Consider the following 17892-nt stretch of genomic DNA (forward strand, 5'->3'; position numbering starts at 1 on the left):
CTCTATTCTCCATTTCTCAAGCTATATAGATATTAAGGATGCACTGGGTATAGAATGAGTGCCTTTGGCAGCTGAAATGTAGATGATCAAATTACTTTTCTGTCAGAGAATATTTAAAATGAGATTTTATGCAATCCTTTTGTTTGTTGTCATTTGGTGTTAAGGTTTTTCTTAAACTAGCACAATATATTCTGTCAATGTACCTTCTTCGAGTCAGAATCCAGGTATATCTCCAGCTCAGAAGTGGCTTCCCTACAACTACGTTTTGAGCAAGCTGTCAGTTCTTCAGAGAACTAATTGATTTGTGTTTGGTCAACTTGTGCCTTAAGTACAGTACATCTGCATGTGCTAGAAAATTTCAGTTATTGCCTCACTGAACTTGTTCTAAGTCTTCTGTGTGTGTTTAAAAGAAAAAAAAAATCTGTTGAGAAAATAGAAACAATTTCTTGGATGTTCTTGTATTCACTATGAAATGAAATTCACCCTTGTGTAGAGGGACAGCACAAAGCCTCTGGATTTAAATGGGATTAAAATTTGTATGTAAGCCTTGCACTGGTACTCTACACAGAATTTATTTTTTTCACCCTGTATTATTGTAATAACTGTTCAGTAAATATGTATACTATCTAGTATAACAGGGACCTGATCCTGATTAATAATTGCAGTATTCTTTATTGTATATTATGACTGCTAATTAAGCTGCATTAATACTTAATATTCTTTTCTGAATTGCCCTAGTTACTTGGAGTATCTTGTATTCCCAGCAACATTCTGCCAAACAGGGAAACTACTACAATAATTGGCACTGTCAGTCAAATCAGAAACTAATATTTTTATTTGATATTAATTAAAACAAATGGAAGGCCTTGTAAGACTTGATATAAAAGTACGCTGAAGTTTTACCAGTGTTTGCATTTGCTTCAATATTTTTGGCAAATTTATCAATGGAAATTGTGAGGTATGAAAAGGCTTTCTTCGAAAATATGAATGGATCTTCAGGCATTTCTTTACACCAACAGTATGCAATAGCATACTTCAGTAAAAGTTAATTTTAACCAAGATGTGGTAAATATCCAGCCATTTTGTTACATCAGCCTTACAACATAAAATATGTTATAAATTAAGTCAATGTATATTAAAAATGAAACTGGAGCCAACAAGCCATTTGTTTTATCTAAACTAGTCAAATTACATAAATAGTGCAATGTCCCTTCCTTATCATTATTTTATCTAATTTAGGGTTAAATCTTGCAGTGGTGCAAAAATCTCCCTCACGCCCCTTCACCCTGATGCTACGGTCCACCCATCCACTGCAATCAGTATGTCAGCCTGCTTGCGGGTTTGGGGCAGGACCAGACCTGTCAGTCACTAGCAGCAAGGGAATTACTCTGCCTCCTGACATCTCCAGTTTGTTCTGCCTCCCCAGCAGCTGGTGGTTCCCCCAGGCCTCCCTGCTGCAGAGCTTTCTGAGGGAACTCCCAAACTTCATTTCAAGACTTACATGAGCAGTTCAGCTCAATATCACATCTATCTAGCTCTCAGCTGTGTCCCTGGGCTGGATTTGCCTTCCAGAAAGCTGTCCCTCTCATCTCTGTTTCCCCTTCTGAGGTGTTTAGTGACTGGTGAACTGCTGACTTCAAGGAGCCAACAAGGTTGTGAAAACCAGAGGCAAAAGAAAGGGTCTGTTGTCTGCTTTACCCCCTTACTGGGGGTCTCATTAGAGAAATTGGTTGGCTCTGCATGCAGGATGCAGTTTCTCTCACAGCCCAGTCTGGGCAGAATTGCCTCAGCCACCCTACCCCAAGCAGGCAATTGGAAAAGTACTGGCTCTGGGGCAGGCAGCCCCCCCCCCCCCAATTTCCTTGGGGGGAGTGAAGCCAGGAGAGCAGCACACTGGAGAGAAGATCTTGCCTGAGGCCCTGTAGTTCACATCAACAGCCATGCCTCTGAGCTCAACTGCTTCATCCTGCTCCCCCTCTGCTTCCCCATGGGTCACGGATGGAGGATGCCAGATGCAGCATGGATGTGGCCAATGGCCAGAGTGTGTAGTAAGGGAGCTTTGGGCTCAGTCCCCTCCCCCTGCTGCCACCTCTATAACAGACCCTCCGACTGGGGCTCCCTACACCTATCCAAGGATGAGGCCTCCAGGGGCACACAAACCTATCTGGCCCCTGTGGATACTCACAATACAGAAGGGTAGAGCTTCTGGGGAGCCCATCCTTGAACCCCAGACCAACATCTTCCTTGAGAGAGCCACAATATTGCCAATTTCAAGAGATCATGACTTAGAACCCCAAAATTCATGATTGTCCCAAAAACTCATGAGGATTTAAAAAAAAATTGATCTTTTGATTTTTGAACTTTGTGTGTGTGAGAGAGAGAGAGAGAGAGAGAGAGAGAGATTATTATCTTATTTTCCAATGCAGGGGAAGTGAATAATAAAAGCAGCACGCTGCTGCTGCTTACCTTGATAGAGTGTAGCAGGGCAGATAATCCTCTGTGCCAGATTACCCTTCTCACGCTCACAGAGTGCAGCATGAGATAATGCAGAAAAGACTAGACCATAGCCATGTGCTGATTCCTCCAAGCATGCATGCCTTCCCCTCCCCTCCCAGAGAGAATTCTTCCTTCTTAGGGGAGGAAGGCCAACATTCCAAATCAGATTTACAGAATCAAATAACCAAATATATTTAAAACAAGCAAATCCCCATCAGAGAATAGGCACTCTGTCAGGCAGGAGGGTACTGAGTATTATAAAACTATGCTTAGGAGGTCGGCAGCTGTCCTAGACAAACTGTAGCTATAGATCCCTTTTCATGCACCTTGGGAAGGTGTAACAGAGATTTCCTGCCACACCTAAAAGGAAAACTAATAGGCATCTAGGGACAACAGCTGCTGTGGGTCTCCATGTCCTAACTATTGGGCTGTCATTACTAGCTGTAACAGGGTCCTACCTTGCTCGAATATCTAGCTTATTGTTTCCAGCTTCTGTTGCAGGTTGCCATGCCATACCACCACCAATTCTTCCCCACAGCAGCTGGCCATGGAGCAATGAGAGAGGGGCAGCAGTCCCAATGCGAATAATCTTGTAAGGCAGTAAGAAGCCTCTTGGCCCACCATTTCTTTCTTTCTATCCCAGCCTCCATTTCATAAGGCCAGAAGTTACCTTAATACACACTGTAGGAAGGTATATTTTAGGTGTTGGGACGTGAAAAGATGCCTACTTGTCTGTCAAGGAAAGAACAGGCAGGTAAAAAGCTGAGCCAGCAACCTGATTAGGTAAACAACTGATTTAGCAAACTAATCCTAGTGTTAGGCAGAAAAGTGTTTATACAATATATAATGAATAACTTTATAACAATGTATTTAAGGCCAGCACCTGACTGTGGGTGTGCACTTGTACTTAATCCTATGCTGTGCCCTGTTCCAGTGAACCGATCACTCGCTAAAACAGCAAATAAACAACATAATTCTTCATCTCAAGTGCCTGTCTGTGAAGCGGTGCATTCTGGATAGCAGGAAAAAGAACTGGTCAACACATACCAATGAACTTTTAACCTACTATCACTACTGGAGATAAATGTGGCTATTTTCCTGGTGATCAGAGACTTGGCATTTGCATCTGGTAGACATTTTTAACTGAAAAAGTGGCCTCCTCAGTATACAGAGCCTTCACAGGTGGCCAAGTGTGGTGTTTAGATGCTGCATGTGATTATTAGAACTGGGAGCACTGGCTGTTGGGAGTCTGAAAGGACAGGAAACAGGAAGGAGGGGGGAGGAGTTGAGGAGGCTGGGAGAGTTACAGAGTGTACAGCTAGAGCTTGGAAAAGAGACTTCCACTGTAAATAAAGTTCTGTTGAAGTTTGTTAATACTTTGCCTGGTGGATACAACACCAAGTCCAGGCAAAAGTTGTCTCAGTCCTCTCCTTTAGGCATGAACACTGTCAGGTGGCATCAGGCCAACAAAAATAAACAAACAAACCTGAACTTCTGACACCCTAAGTTCCTCTGTATACATTCACAAGTAAAGATAACATGGGTGGTCAGTATTTCAACAGTTGTTCCTCTCAACATAAAAATTACATGGCCTGAGGACTTCTCCATAGAAAGAAAGGGGGCGGGGGGAATGGAATTCAAATCTGTTTCGTGCAATCATGTGGGGCTTGACCCTTGGGATCAGATGCTCAGACATGTTAGTTCCCTGCTATCTTTGTGATACAGTGGGAAATTTTACAGAAAGATGATGCTATTCAGAATCATCAAAAAAGCTAATTTGCAATCCTGACTCTTGACAGACACTATAGAAAGGAATACAGATCACATGGCAAATTGAAGCAATCCTTGAAGGACAACAGTAAAAAGTACCTTTGCAAGAGGTAGCTAGAATAAGTGCAGGGTATATAGTTGCCCTCTATTGCCTCAGAACTATTTGCAGGTCTCCTAGCCTATCTGTAGTTAGACCCCCAATTGGTGCCAGGGTCTTTCAGTTTGGGAGCAAAAGGGCTACTTATAGCTTTGAACGAATGAAGTGACTAGTCATTGTCCAGAGGGGGCACACTATAGAGCTATGTAAGAATTTTAGGAACAGCTTTGTCCCATTCCCAGTCTCAGCAACCCGTGAAAAGGCCACAGTATGAATGGAATCCATCATCTGTTTTAGATTAGAGCACTGCAACTGGTTCCTCATTCTATTTCTAGCTTCAGAGAACTGGGGACAAGCAGAGCAGGTCCCTACCTGAAACAACTAAAGAAGTTGGTAATGCCGTCTTATCATTTAAGCACTCTGATTTTACCATCCTCACACAATTCTTATGCAGTGCAGGTGGATGACAGCCTTTTTTCTTCTCCAAACTTCAGTCATTACTATTTGATCTTATGTGTGCTCTCAGGGTCTCTCTCTCTCCACAGTCAAGGGAGCAATAATATTGGCTTTATGGAAGAAGCAAATTTATTTATGTCAGCAGGGACAATTTTTCTAATTGGGGCGCTGTACAGAGAGAAAGCTGAAGCAAACACAGAACGATCTGGTTCTTGGAATATCTTAGCTTCAGGACAAACACAGACATGTGGTATCACCATAACTCAGTCACAGGCCTGTGCTAAGGCCAGAAGAATGTTGACATACAAAGATGGTCTAATGGAAAACAAGTGATATCACAGAACAAAAAAAGTTCTTATGTGAGCCTCTTAAGAATTCTGAACTCATACATAGGCATGCTTCAGTGAACCAGAGCTCATATGATCTGGTAGTTCGGGGCATCCCCTCTGCATCTCACTGTATCTCATTTGTTGGCAGAGATCTAGCTCCATTTGTATATACTCCATTTCCCACAACTGATGAATGCAGAGAATCAGATTTTTTGAAGGGATCCACCCAGATCAGTTCAGAGAATGGGTACCAGAAAGACAGTTAATCTACCATCTGGCACATCATGATTCAGATGAGGTCTCAGAGTATGGCCCCATTCATGGATAACAGACTTGTTCTGCTCAGGAGAGTCAGTTTCTTTTTACAGGGTTTTCATAATAAGTAGGAAGAACATGATCAGCCCTACCCTAGAGATGAACTGCCCTGTGCTGGGGGAGAACAGTTTCCTGGAACCTCATTCTGCTCCTTTACAACACTAACTAGATTATATTTCCTGCCCATTAAAGTAGGCCTCCCAACAGGTACTATATTGTCAGAGGAAGTTTTTATTTGAAGTTGGTAGCTTTCTCTAATGAGACCTAGAGAGACAAGGTGGGTGAGGTAATATCTTTTATTGGACGAACTTCTGTTGGTAAGCGAGGCAAGTTTTCACATAGCTACTCTTCAGGTCTAGGAAAAGTACTCTGAGTGTCACAGCTAAATATGAGTTCAAACAGATAATTTAGCACAAGGAGAACCTAGTATTCTACTTTTAATTCAGACAGGTAGTCCTTTCAGCTCTGATAGCATTTTTCCGTCAGTAAATTCAAAAAATAGTCTTCCTTCAGTTAAGCATCAATATTCAGTCTTTAGGAGCACTGATATATATGGGAAAATACCTCATGTCCCCTGTACTGAGATCTGCCATTAGGCCATTATTTCACCAAATTCTACATATTAGTCATCCAGTTTCAGCCAATGCCATTTCCCTTCTTCTGGCAGAAGTCTTCTCTACACCTTAGTGCCCAGGTGAAAATGGAGGAGGTATTTTATATCATTTTGGATTTCTATATTTGAAGAATGATCCTGCTTTCCCACCCTGAAGGCACGCTGCAATAAAAGTCTGTAATGGATCTATAGACCTTAGCACAAACAAGAAGAGGAAAAATTATTTGTGCTTTCATGAAAATTTCCTTTCTTCAATTAATAAGGTCTACAGAGCTGGCCCACCCTGCGTCAAATGGATCATTCAAAATAAAGATGGAAACTGACATCCAAGGATTCAGGTTTGTTGTGAAAATTTACTATGCTTTGCAGGGAGAAAACTGTACTTTTCCTCAAAGTATATTCAGCGGTGTAAGTAACTTAAAGGACTTACCGGTACGCCGGAGTCCTGAGTGGGGGTGTGGCCTCAACCGGAAGAGACATGGCCTTTCAAGATTAAAAGGCCCTGGGGCTCCGGCTGTGGCTGGGAGCCCCAGGGCCTTTAAATCACCCCGGAGCTCCCAGCTGCAGAAGTGACTGGGAGCCCCAGGGCTCAGGGGTGAATTAAAGGAGTACCGGCCCTTTAAATCCCCGCCCGAGCCCGGCTGCCGGAGCTCCGGCGGTGATTTAAAGGGCCCGGAGCTCTGCGGCGGCAGGAACACTGGGCCCTTTAAATCCCCGCCCAAGCCCGGCTGCCGGAGCTCCGGCGGTGATTTAAAGGGTCTGGGGCTCCCCGCAGTGGCTGGAGCCCTGGGCCCTTTAAATCCCGCCGTGAAAGCCAGTCCAGTCCGGCACGGCATACTGGCTCTTGCCGGTACGCCGTACCAGACCGTACTGGTTTACTTTCACCTCTGAGTATATTTCACATAATCTGTAATATAAAAAAGTAGATTTGAATTATTCTGGCTTCTATTCACAACTCATCCTCCTTGGCTTCTGTGTGGCCTCCAGCAATGTGGACAACTCCATCTTCCTGGACTACATCCATAGTTACAGACAGACACCTCTGATTTCTTTCTCCTATCAAATCACACTTCCTTTGTCTCTAATAGTGACTTCTTCTGTGACCCAAGATCTTTCCACAAGATTCAATTTTAAGTCCTCTGGGTATTTTTTTCTATCTGCCGTTCACCCCTACCCTCTTGATCATTTTAACAGTATGTTTAATACAGCCATTGTAGATCTTGTTAGAGTTCATTTTATGCCAGTGATTCTAATCTGTTTTTATAATCCTTTGACGCATTTGAGGCCACCTCCATCTCTATCTTATTGGCTGGTTTTCATTAGGTAAACATGAGATTTGGTTTCATCTTCCTTCAGCTAAGTTTCCTAAAGACACAAGTGTCTCTTTTGTTCAAGAGGAGGAGAGTCTTAAACAGAACTCCATCTCCTCCCTTCCTGACTCAAATCTTAACTTTGTCTCTGCTCTCCATAAGCTTAGTATCATATTTTACCCTATCTATTTTATCTAATCTATCCAATCTATGTTTTAACTGTGTTCATCACAATAGTATTTAGGAGCCTTGCAAATTTTAAAAGAAACACATATGACCTCAATTTCTCTCACTTTCCATCCTTCAGAGAAGGGACATTTTTAGTTTTTCTGTTTTTGAAGTATGTGGGTAGTGTGGAATAGCTAGGTCAAAAAAAGTGTATTTTACACTTTGTTATGCTTGAAGGCATTCCGATGAACTCTGGGAGTGAAATTCACAGTTTTAGGCCAGCTGCCAAGAAAGTTGTCTATCTCCTGGGCTGCTATTCTCACTTTTATGGCTGACAGTTCCATTGTTCCAGTGGGATGTAGCTGCTGAAAGCAGTCATGGTTGTTGAGGAAGAAACAATCCTTTACATAGGTTAGGCCATTTACAAGGAGCAGGGAAGGTTCTGAAGATGAGGACTGAAGCCTTGAATATGGATTCTTTTTTTTTCAATTGGGAACCAGTGTAAGAAGCAGAGTATGTGAACAGGATGATGTGCTTTCATTGGACTGTGTTGCTAAGTACCATAAACAGGCTGTTGTTTTTTGAATAAATTAGAGCCTTTTTGCAATCAGCAACTTTATCTCTGCACTGCAGTAATCAAGATTAGACATAACAAATGCATGTATCACTGTGGCCCTGTCAGTCTAACAGGATGAAGTGAAGCTTCCTTGAACTGGCACAGATAGAAGAAAGGTCTGTTCGACCTTCCTCAACTTTCTGCAAATCTGTCACCACCTTGGCACTATTTTCCATATATGCCATTGTCCCAGGTCCTCTTCTGAGGTAATCGTCATCCCTCTTATCTCTCAGCTTGACAAGTGTAACTTTCCTTGCTTATGGGCTCCCCAAGTCCCAGTTTTCCAGACTCCATCATGAACAGAATGCTGCTACTCAACTTCTTACAGATACAAAGAAGAATGACTCTATTGCTCCTGTTTCCAAATGACTACACTGGTTCCCTATTTACTTCAAGATCCAGTTTCAAACTGACTTCCTTGTTTTTAAACCCTCCGTTACTCCAGACTACCATAAAGATTTTTGTTTTGCATTATTTTTCTTCCCAGTTGTTCTTTTCATCTTGCATTGGAGTCTTCTCTGTCCCTTAATCTCATTACTCTTGGCTTTACTCTTTACTCTTTACTCATTACTCTTCAGCTCTTGCTTTTTCTTCAGCTACAGCTTTTTCTGTATCTGTTAGACTCAATGACTCACCTCATTGACCCTCCATCTCAGCTGAAAGAATGTCTCTTCTCTATTATTTGCCAATATTAATGTAATTCTGTACTTATATAACATTACTCTGTACTTAGACTGTAAGCTGTTTGGGGCAGAGGCTGTCTGTTGGTTCTGTTTGTACAGTGACTACCACAGGGTGTCCTGGTCCATGATTAGAGTTCCTAGGTACTATGGAAATAATATCTAGGAGCTCTAATACTGTACTATAAAATACATTTTGGAATACAGAAAGCCACCCTGCATTGTAAAGTTCTACTGCTTTGTGTTAAATCTTTCATAGCTTTGATTTCTGAGGACTGTTGTCTTTGTTGACCCATGTTGTTAGTATCTACTCTAAAGTCTTAACAGCCTTTGTGTGGTTAAGCAACCCATACTGCATAGATTGTTAAAGATACCAGTCTAACATTTAATGTACGGCTGCACTTTCACCTCTTTTGGTATTTTATTCTTTCTGCTGTCAACCCAGTGGGTAGCATTTTCAAAAGTGCCTAAGGGTCTAAGGCTCCCATGTTAAAGTGCCAAAGTCACGTTTAAGAGGCTAAGCCCATTTGACTTTCAGTGACACATAGGCGCCTAAGTGCCTAAGTTCTATTTTCAAAAGTGACTTAGGAGCTTAAGTCATGTAGACAGTTTTGGAAATTTTACCTCATATCGTGTTTGTCTTATGACTATATGCAGATACTGTTACTTTAAATATGTGCCTTTAATGTAAAGCCTAAATTAGTACGTGTGAGCCATTTAAGTATTTTTTAAAATAAAAAACAAAAGCCAGAACCGAAGTATAAAGTATTCAGAAAGAACTATTGTAAGCTTGAAGCTGAAATTGTTGAAGTGTTCCAAGCTTCTACTTACCTTTCAAATTCAAATGCATTCTATATAAAATATTCTTTTTGAAAAAATAAAAACTTTCCATAACGCCTCAAGGAAATACAATATAATATCTAAAAACCAAGTTTTAATTTGAGGTCCAACAATACTTAAAATGCACTCTCTTAGAATGCCTATTAAAGCATCAAGCTCAGCACAGGAACTTTCAGGCATAGTGTCTTCTTCATATCACCACTGGCAAATTTGCCCTGCATGCACTCAGAGTATTTTTACAAATGAAAGGCATGAATAGAAATATCAGTTAGCATATTATTTTTGAGAAAAGTCTATCACTCTGAGGCTGCCTTCTGTATTTCACTGAATTTTAAAATCATAAATGTTACTCACTGCTTCATATATTTCTGGAAAAAATATATTGCTCTTAAAAATTTCACAAAGAAACATAATTGTCATCTTAGAAAAAGCAATTCTTGTCCATCAAATATTTTTCATATTTTATTATTTTTATCTTAGAACATAGGGCTAATCGTTTTTTACAGAAGGTTAGTGCTCATCCAATTTCATGGGGTTATTGGCTCATATCACAGACGTAAAAAATGCAAGTGTTGGTTATTTCATCTGTTCTAAAAATACAGACTACTGCAGGACAGAGTAATGGCATTTGGCTTATCTCTCAAGCACAAATATAACTTGGAGACCACTGGTGCATTTTAGGAAAGGAAACGCTAATTTCTCATGTAAAACATTCACCTCATTACAGTTTTCTCCCAACTGCAGTCAAGACTAGTACCAACTTCTAATGTTCTTTTCTTTCAATAATTAAAATGTATATACTGCACCACTGAAGTTTCCCTAGCTCACATAGGGGCAGTTCTGATACTCTTTTTCCAATTTAGTCCATTGGGATTACCTTGGAGTAAGGTACAATTCAACAAGAGACAGGTTCTCAGAATCTGATCCATAGGAGTAGGATAGCTCTGGGTAGAGGTAATGGGTTAAGGACCCTTCACCTCTACTCACATGTTCAAATACAGGCCAAGTAAAGGGTGAAGCTTTGAATAACTATTAAGTGACTTATGCAAAATAAGCTGGTTGTCTCAGTTTTTAACATGAATCAAACTGATTTTAGATCCAAAAGCAAGAAACAACTGTGTGCCTTAGCTGTCCTCTAGTAATCAATGCTCATCACTACTATGGGATGGGAAGGGAGGGGAAAAACACTGGCAATGAACCACCTGTTTTATTTTCTTGTAAGCTACTTGGATACCTCAATGATAAGTGTGGTATAAATAGAGACATGTAGATAACCAGTACATTTTATATCTATGTGCGTACACGTTCATGTGATGTCTTCTTCTAGTATCTGGCTTACAGAGAGGACAAGGGACCTACTGTTACAGTAGTTAAAGCAGACAGATACAGGCACAGATGTACTTCCATTACTACTCAATCCAGGCCCGCATTTAGGGAGATGAGGCATAATAACATTAGGTATAGTAGAATACACTGATTTGGTCTGGGAGTGACTGAGGGCTTGTCTACACTATCCAGTTTTGTCAATGAAAATTATGCCGACAATCAAAAACTGTTATAATCACATTGCTTGTGCATGTTCACACAATGCTCCTACTGTTGGCAGAGCATGTCCACAGTTGGTGCTCTAGCATCAACAATGAGAACAGTGTACTGTGGGTAGCTATCCCACAATGCTACTTGCCACTTTCTGCAGCTAGGAGTTGTGGAAAGGTGAAGTGGATTATAGTGCATCATGGGTGCAGGCTCAAAGTCCCATGATGCAGTTTTGTCCGTCCCATCATTCCATGGCCTTCTGACTGTGTTTCACGGAATTTTTCAACAGCCCCTGGTTACTGTGCGCCCACCATCTCTGTCTGAACATATGGATACCACCCTGCTCTCCACTGTTGTGGTCACTGTTATGAACACATCATAAAATCATAGAAGATTAGGGTTGTAAGAGACCTCAGGAGGTCATCTAGTCCAACCCCCTGCTCAAAGCACGACCAACAGCAACTAAATCATCCCAGCCAGGGCTTTGTCAAGCCGGGCCTTAAAAACCTCTAAGGATGGAGATTCCACCACCTCCCTAGGTAACCCATTCCAGTGCTTCAGCACCCTCCTCGTGAAATAGTGTTTCCTAATATTCAACCTAGACCTCCCCCACAGCAATTTGAGACTTGCTCATTGTTCTGTCATCTGCCACCACTGAGAACAGCCGAGCTCCATCCTCTTTGGAACCCCCCTTCAGGTAGTTGAAGGCTGCTATCAAATCCCCCCTCACTCTTCTCTTCTGCAGACTAAATAACCCCAGTTCCCTCAACCTCTCCTCGTAAGTCATGTGCCCCAGCCCCCTAATCATTTTGGTTGCCCTCCACTGGACACTCTCCAATTTGTCCACATCCCTTCTATAGCGGGGGGACCAAAACTGGAAACAGTACTCCAGATGTGGCCTCATCAGTGCCGAATAGAGAGGAACAATCACTTCCCTTGTTCTGCTGGCAATACTCCTATTAATGCAGCCCTATATGCCGTTAGCTTTCTTGGCAACAAGAGCACACTGTTGACTCATATCCAGCTTCTTCTCCACTATAATCCCCAGGTCCTTTTCTGCAGAACTGCTGCTTAGCCAGTTGGTCCCCAGCCTGTAGCAGTGCATGGGATTCTTCCATCCTAAGTGCAGGACTCTGCACTTGTCCTTGTTGAACCTCATCAGATTTCTTTTGGCCCAATCCTCCAATTTGTCTAGGTCACTCTGGATCCTATCCCTACCCTCCAGCATATCTACCTCTCCCCCCAGCTTAGTGTCATCCACGAACTGAGAGTGCAGTCTATCCCATCATCCAGATCATTAATGAAGATATTGAACAAAACCGGCCCCAAGACTGACCCCTGGGGCACTCCGCTTGATACCGGCTGCCAACTAGACATTGAGCCGTTGATCACTACCCGTTGAGTTTGATGATCTAGCCAGCTTTCTATCCACCTTATAATCCGTTCAGCCAATCCATACTTCTTTAACTTGCTGGCAAGAATACTCAGGGAGACCGTATCTAAAGCTTTGCTAAAGTCAAGGTATATCACATCCACCGCTTTTCCCATATCCACAGAACCAGTTATATCATCATAGAAGGCAATCAGGTTGGTCAGGCATGACTTGCCCTTGGTGAATCCATGTTGACTATTCCTGATCACCTTCCTCTCCTCCAAGTGCTTCAAAATTGATTCCTTGAGGACCTGCTCCATGACTTTTTCCAGGGACTGAGGTGAAGCTGACTGGTCTGTAGTTCCCCAGATTCTCCTTCTTCCCTTTTTTAAAGATGGGCACTACATTTGCCTTTTTTCAATCACCTGGGACCTCCCCCAATCACCACGAGTTTTCAAAGACAATGGCCAATGGCTCTGCAATCATATCAGACAACTCCCTCAGCACCCTCCGATGCATTGCATCCGGCCCCATGGATTTGTGCATGTCCAGCTTTTCTAAATAGTCCTTAACCTGTTCTTTCACCACTGAGGGCTGCTCACCTCCTCCCCATACTGTGCTGCCCAGTGCAGCAGTCTGGGAGTTGACCTTGTCTGTGAAGACCGAGGCAAAACCAGCATTGAGTACTTCAGCTTTTGGCCATGCATTATATCATGAACTCCCAATCTGAACAGGAATCAGAGTTGCCTGACCTGCTGTGTGCCAGGGAAAAAAACAACACCAGATTATTTTTGGCATTCACAGAGCAGCTGCACATGGTGGACTGTCACTTTTGGGCTTGGGAAACAAGCACAGAGTGGTGGGATCCCATCATTATGCAGGTCTGGGATGACAAACAGTGGCTGCAGAATTTTCAAATGTAGAAAGCCACCGTCCAGGAACTGTGTGTGGAGCTGGCCCCCTGCCCTTCCTCCTGCGGCTCAAGGACACCAAAATGAGAGCTGCCCTCTCGGTGAAGAAGCATGTGATGATCACTGTGTGGAAGCTGGCAACTCCAGACTGCTACCGGTCAGTTATGAATCAGTTTGGAGTTGGGAAGTCCATTGTTGGGGCTGCACTAATGCAAGTGTGCAAGTGCATTAATAGCATCCTGTTATGAAGGACTGTGACTCTTGGCAATGTGCATGAAATAGTGGATGACTTTCCGGCAATGGGATTCCCTAACTGCGGCAGGGCGATAGATGGCACGGATATCCCAATTTTGGCCCCAGACCATTTTGTGATGGAGTCCATCAATAGAAAGGGGAAATTCTCTATGGTGTTGCAGGCACTTGAGGATCACCATGACGTGAGTGTTTCAATGACATCAACGTGGGGTGGTCTGGCAAGGTGCATGATGCACGCATCTTCAGGAACACTGGTCTGTACAGAAAACTCCAAGCAGGGACTTTCTTTTGAGACCAGAAGATTCCAGTGGGGGATGTTGAAATGCCCATAGTGATCCTGGGAGACCCAGCGTAACCCTTTGTTGATATAACTTTGCCTCAAAAATCTCTACGTCTCTCATCGAGGTGGTTTTATTCGGCAAAGCAGGAGAGTTTTGTCGGCGGAAGGAGCATGGTTTTGTCAATGAAACCTGACTTTTGTCGACAAAACTGTGTCATATAGACAAGGCCTGAGTCAGAGAACCACATGGTCTATCTGTGTCTACTGGTCTCAATAAAGAGTCCTCTTTATATAGATTCATAGATTCATAGATTCTAGGACTGGAAGGGACCTCGAGAGGTCATCGAGTCCAGTCCCCTGCCCGTATGGCAGGACCAAATACTGTCTAGACCATCCCTGATAGACACTTATCTAACCTACTCTTAAATATCTCCAGAGATGGAGATTCCACAACCTCCCTAGGCAATCTATTCCAGTGTTTAACCACCCTGACTGTTAGGAACTTTTTCCTAATGTCCAACCTAGACCTCCCTTGCTGCAGTTTAAACCCATTACTTCTTGTTCTATTCTTAGAGGCTAAGGTGAACAAGTTTTCTCCCTCCTCCTTATGACACCCTTTTAAATACCTAAAAACTGCTATCATGTCCCCTTTCAGTCTTCTCTTTTCCAAACTAAACAAACCCAATTCTTTCAGCCTTCCTTCATCGGTCATTTTCTCAAGACCTTTAATCATTCTTGTTGCTCTTCTCTGGACCCTTTCCAATTTCTCCACATCTTTTTTGAAATGTGGTGCCCAGAACTGGACACAATACTCCAGCTGAGGCCTAACCAGAGCAGAGTAGAGCGGAAGAATGACTTCTCGTGTCTTGCTCACAACACACCTGTTAATACATCCCAGAATCATGTTTGCTTTTTTTGCAACAGCATCACACTGTTGACTCATATTTAGCTTGTGGTCCACTATAACCCCTAGATCCCTTTCTGCCGTACTCCTTCCTAGACAGTCTCTTCCCATTCTGTATGTGTGAAACTGATTTTTTCTTCCTAAGTGGAGCACTTTGCATTTGTCTTTGTTAAACTTCATCCCGTTTACCTCAGACCATTTCTCCAATTTGTCCAGATCATTTTGAATTATGACCCTGTCCTCCAAAGCAGTTGCAATCCCTCCCAGTTTGGTATCATCCGCAAACTTAATAAGCGTACTTTCTATGCCAATATCTAAGTCATTGATGAAGATATTGAACAGAGCCGGTCCCAAAACAGACCCCTGCGGTACCCCACTCGTTATGCCTTTCCAGCAGGATTGGGAACCATTAATAACAACTCTCTGAGTACGGTTATCCAGCCAGTTATGCACCCACCTTATAGTAGCCCCATCTAATATTAATTACAACCATGTCTTCCCTCTTCTGTATCACAAGAGACAGTACAATAGATAGATAGCAGACAGGCATCCACATAAGAACAGTCATCAATACAAATAGTACTATCTAGGACCATTGCCTGTGGTTTTGGCAAAGAGGCCAAAGACTGAATGGGCATGGACACCGACGTACTCTCCTACTGGTAGGTAATCTCACCAAACTATGGTTAAGGCAAAATTGTGTGCAAGGTTCTAGCTGTTTATAAAGATAAATTTAAAAAAATCAGTCTTCAGGGCTGTCAGTTTGATACTTCTCAACAGCACCAAACTCACTTTAAAAACATTTATTAAGTTACTTAAGTGTATGCCATGTAAAGGGGGCCTAAATAATCCTGGCCTCTGGATTCCATATCTACAATAGAAGTTTATAAAAATGTGAATCCAACTGGACTGAATTTGTTATTAAGGACCCTGTTCATATTTCATTCAGCTAAGCCTGTCAGAATCTGTCTGCCACCTGTAGGAGACAGGAAAAGAAAGATGCTGTTCTCTCTTCAATTGGACTCTTTTCAGCTCTCCTAATGTACTATAAGCAACCTTTAAAATAAGAAGGATGCTCACTGCTTTTTGAGCCACTAGATTGCCCATTACTGAGCCCAAAACAAAAGCAATAGTTCCTGCAATATCTCATCCAGCTAAAGATGACTGGTTTCTTTCACTCCACTAATGTACATTGGGCCTAAATACAAGAGAGAGGGCTGTGTCATTCTGTGCTTTGAAAGAAAAAGTGGTCATTAAGAATAGCAGGGAAAATAGCTTTAAAGACACAATCTCTAGAGGGGCAAGTTATACAGTGAGAAGAAACAGCAGCATTGCAATAGGTAGTAATGTAACTGACTATTAAAGCAGATGACTGGGAGTCAAAACAACAATTCTATTTCTGACTCTCCCAGAGACTAGCAGTGTGGCTCTTGGGAAGGTCACTTAGCCTCTCTGAGCAGCGGTCTCTTCTCCGTTAAATAGAGGGAATACTTACCTCAAGGCTATATCTATTAACGTTTATAAAATGCTTGGGAAACTTGCATGGAAGTTACCATAAAAGGGAAAAATGTTATCTTTATTATGATGCTGATAGCAAGAAGGGTAACAATAACCTATACGAACAGGGCATCAGCAGCAGCAAAGCTAGTTAAGGGGCTGTTCTGGGCATTGACACAAACAGTGGATCTTCTTGTCAGTGCTAGCAATAACAGTACATGTAATACTGTGAAGAGACAAAGAATGGGCCTGATTTTTTTATTTCACTTTGGTGTAAATCAGTAGTACCACCAATGAAGTTAGTGAAATGACACCAGTGTAACACCAGCATAAGTGAGGTCAGACCCCCTCTATTCATACTAGAAGATAGCCATCTGAAACAGGAAAGAGACTCTCCAATAGGTAATTCTGCAACGTCTCCAAGTATTCCTGACAGCAGCAACATGGCCTAAGCAGAGGTTAGTAATGCATTGAAGTTGCTAGCACTTTGGGGCATGATTAGAATTCAAAATGACCTTGACAAATTAGACAATTGGTCTGAAGTCAACAAGATGACAATAAAGACAAGTGAAAAGTACTACACTTAGGAAGGAAAAATCAAATGCACTGCTACAGAATGGGGAATAACGCTAGGTGGTAGCACTGCTGAAAAGGATCTGGGGGTTATAATGGATCACAAATTGAATATGAGTCACAATGTGATGCAGTTCCAAAAAAAAAGATTAATATTCTGAGGTGCATTAAGAGAGGTAGCTTACATAAGACCTGGTAGGTAATTGTCCCACTCTACTTGGTACTGATGAGACTTCAGTTGGAGTACTGTGTGCAACTCTGGGCTCTACACTTTAAGAAAGATGTGGATAAATTGGAGCGAGTCCAGAGGAGAGCAACAAAAATGATAAAAACGCTTAGAAAACTTAATCTAAAAAAATGGGCATGTTTAGTCGGGGGGCGGGAGGCATAAGTTTTGAAGTATTTTAAGGCCTGTTTTAAAGAGGATTGTGGTTAGTTGTTCTCCATGTCCACTGAAGGTAGAAGAAGATATAATGGGCTTACTGTGCACAAGGGAGATTTAGGTTACATATTAGGAAACATTCTAACTCTAAGGGTAATTAAGCTCTGGAACTGGCTTCCGAGGGAGGTTATGGAATCCCCATCACTGGAGGTTTTTAAGAACAGGCAGGACAAAGACCTGTCAGGGATGGTGTAGGTTTACTTAATCCTGCTTCCGGGCAGGGAGCTGGACTTGATAACCTCTTGAGGTCCCTCTAGCCCTCTATTTCTATGACCGTGCACTCAACTTTCTAGTCATGTATTCAATTTTCATAGTACCCAAAGGGCAGTAGCAGTACAAATACAAGAGATTCAACAGATTAATAGTAATAATGCTTAGTACTTATATAGCACTTTGTATCCTCAAAGAACTGTACAAATATTAACTAATGAG

The sequence above is a fragment of the Terrapene carolina genome, unplaced genomic scaffold (genome assembly GCF_002925995.2).
Source record: "Terrapene carolina triunguis isolate 2854851 unplaced genomic scaffold, T_m_triunguis-2.0 Scaffold58, whole genome shotgun sequence".
Taxonomy (NCBI): domain Eukaryota; kingdom Metazoa; phylum Chordata; order Testudines; family Emydidae; genus Terrapene; species Terrapene triunguis.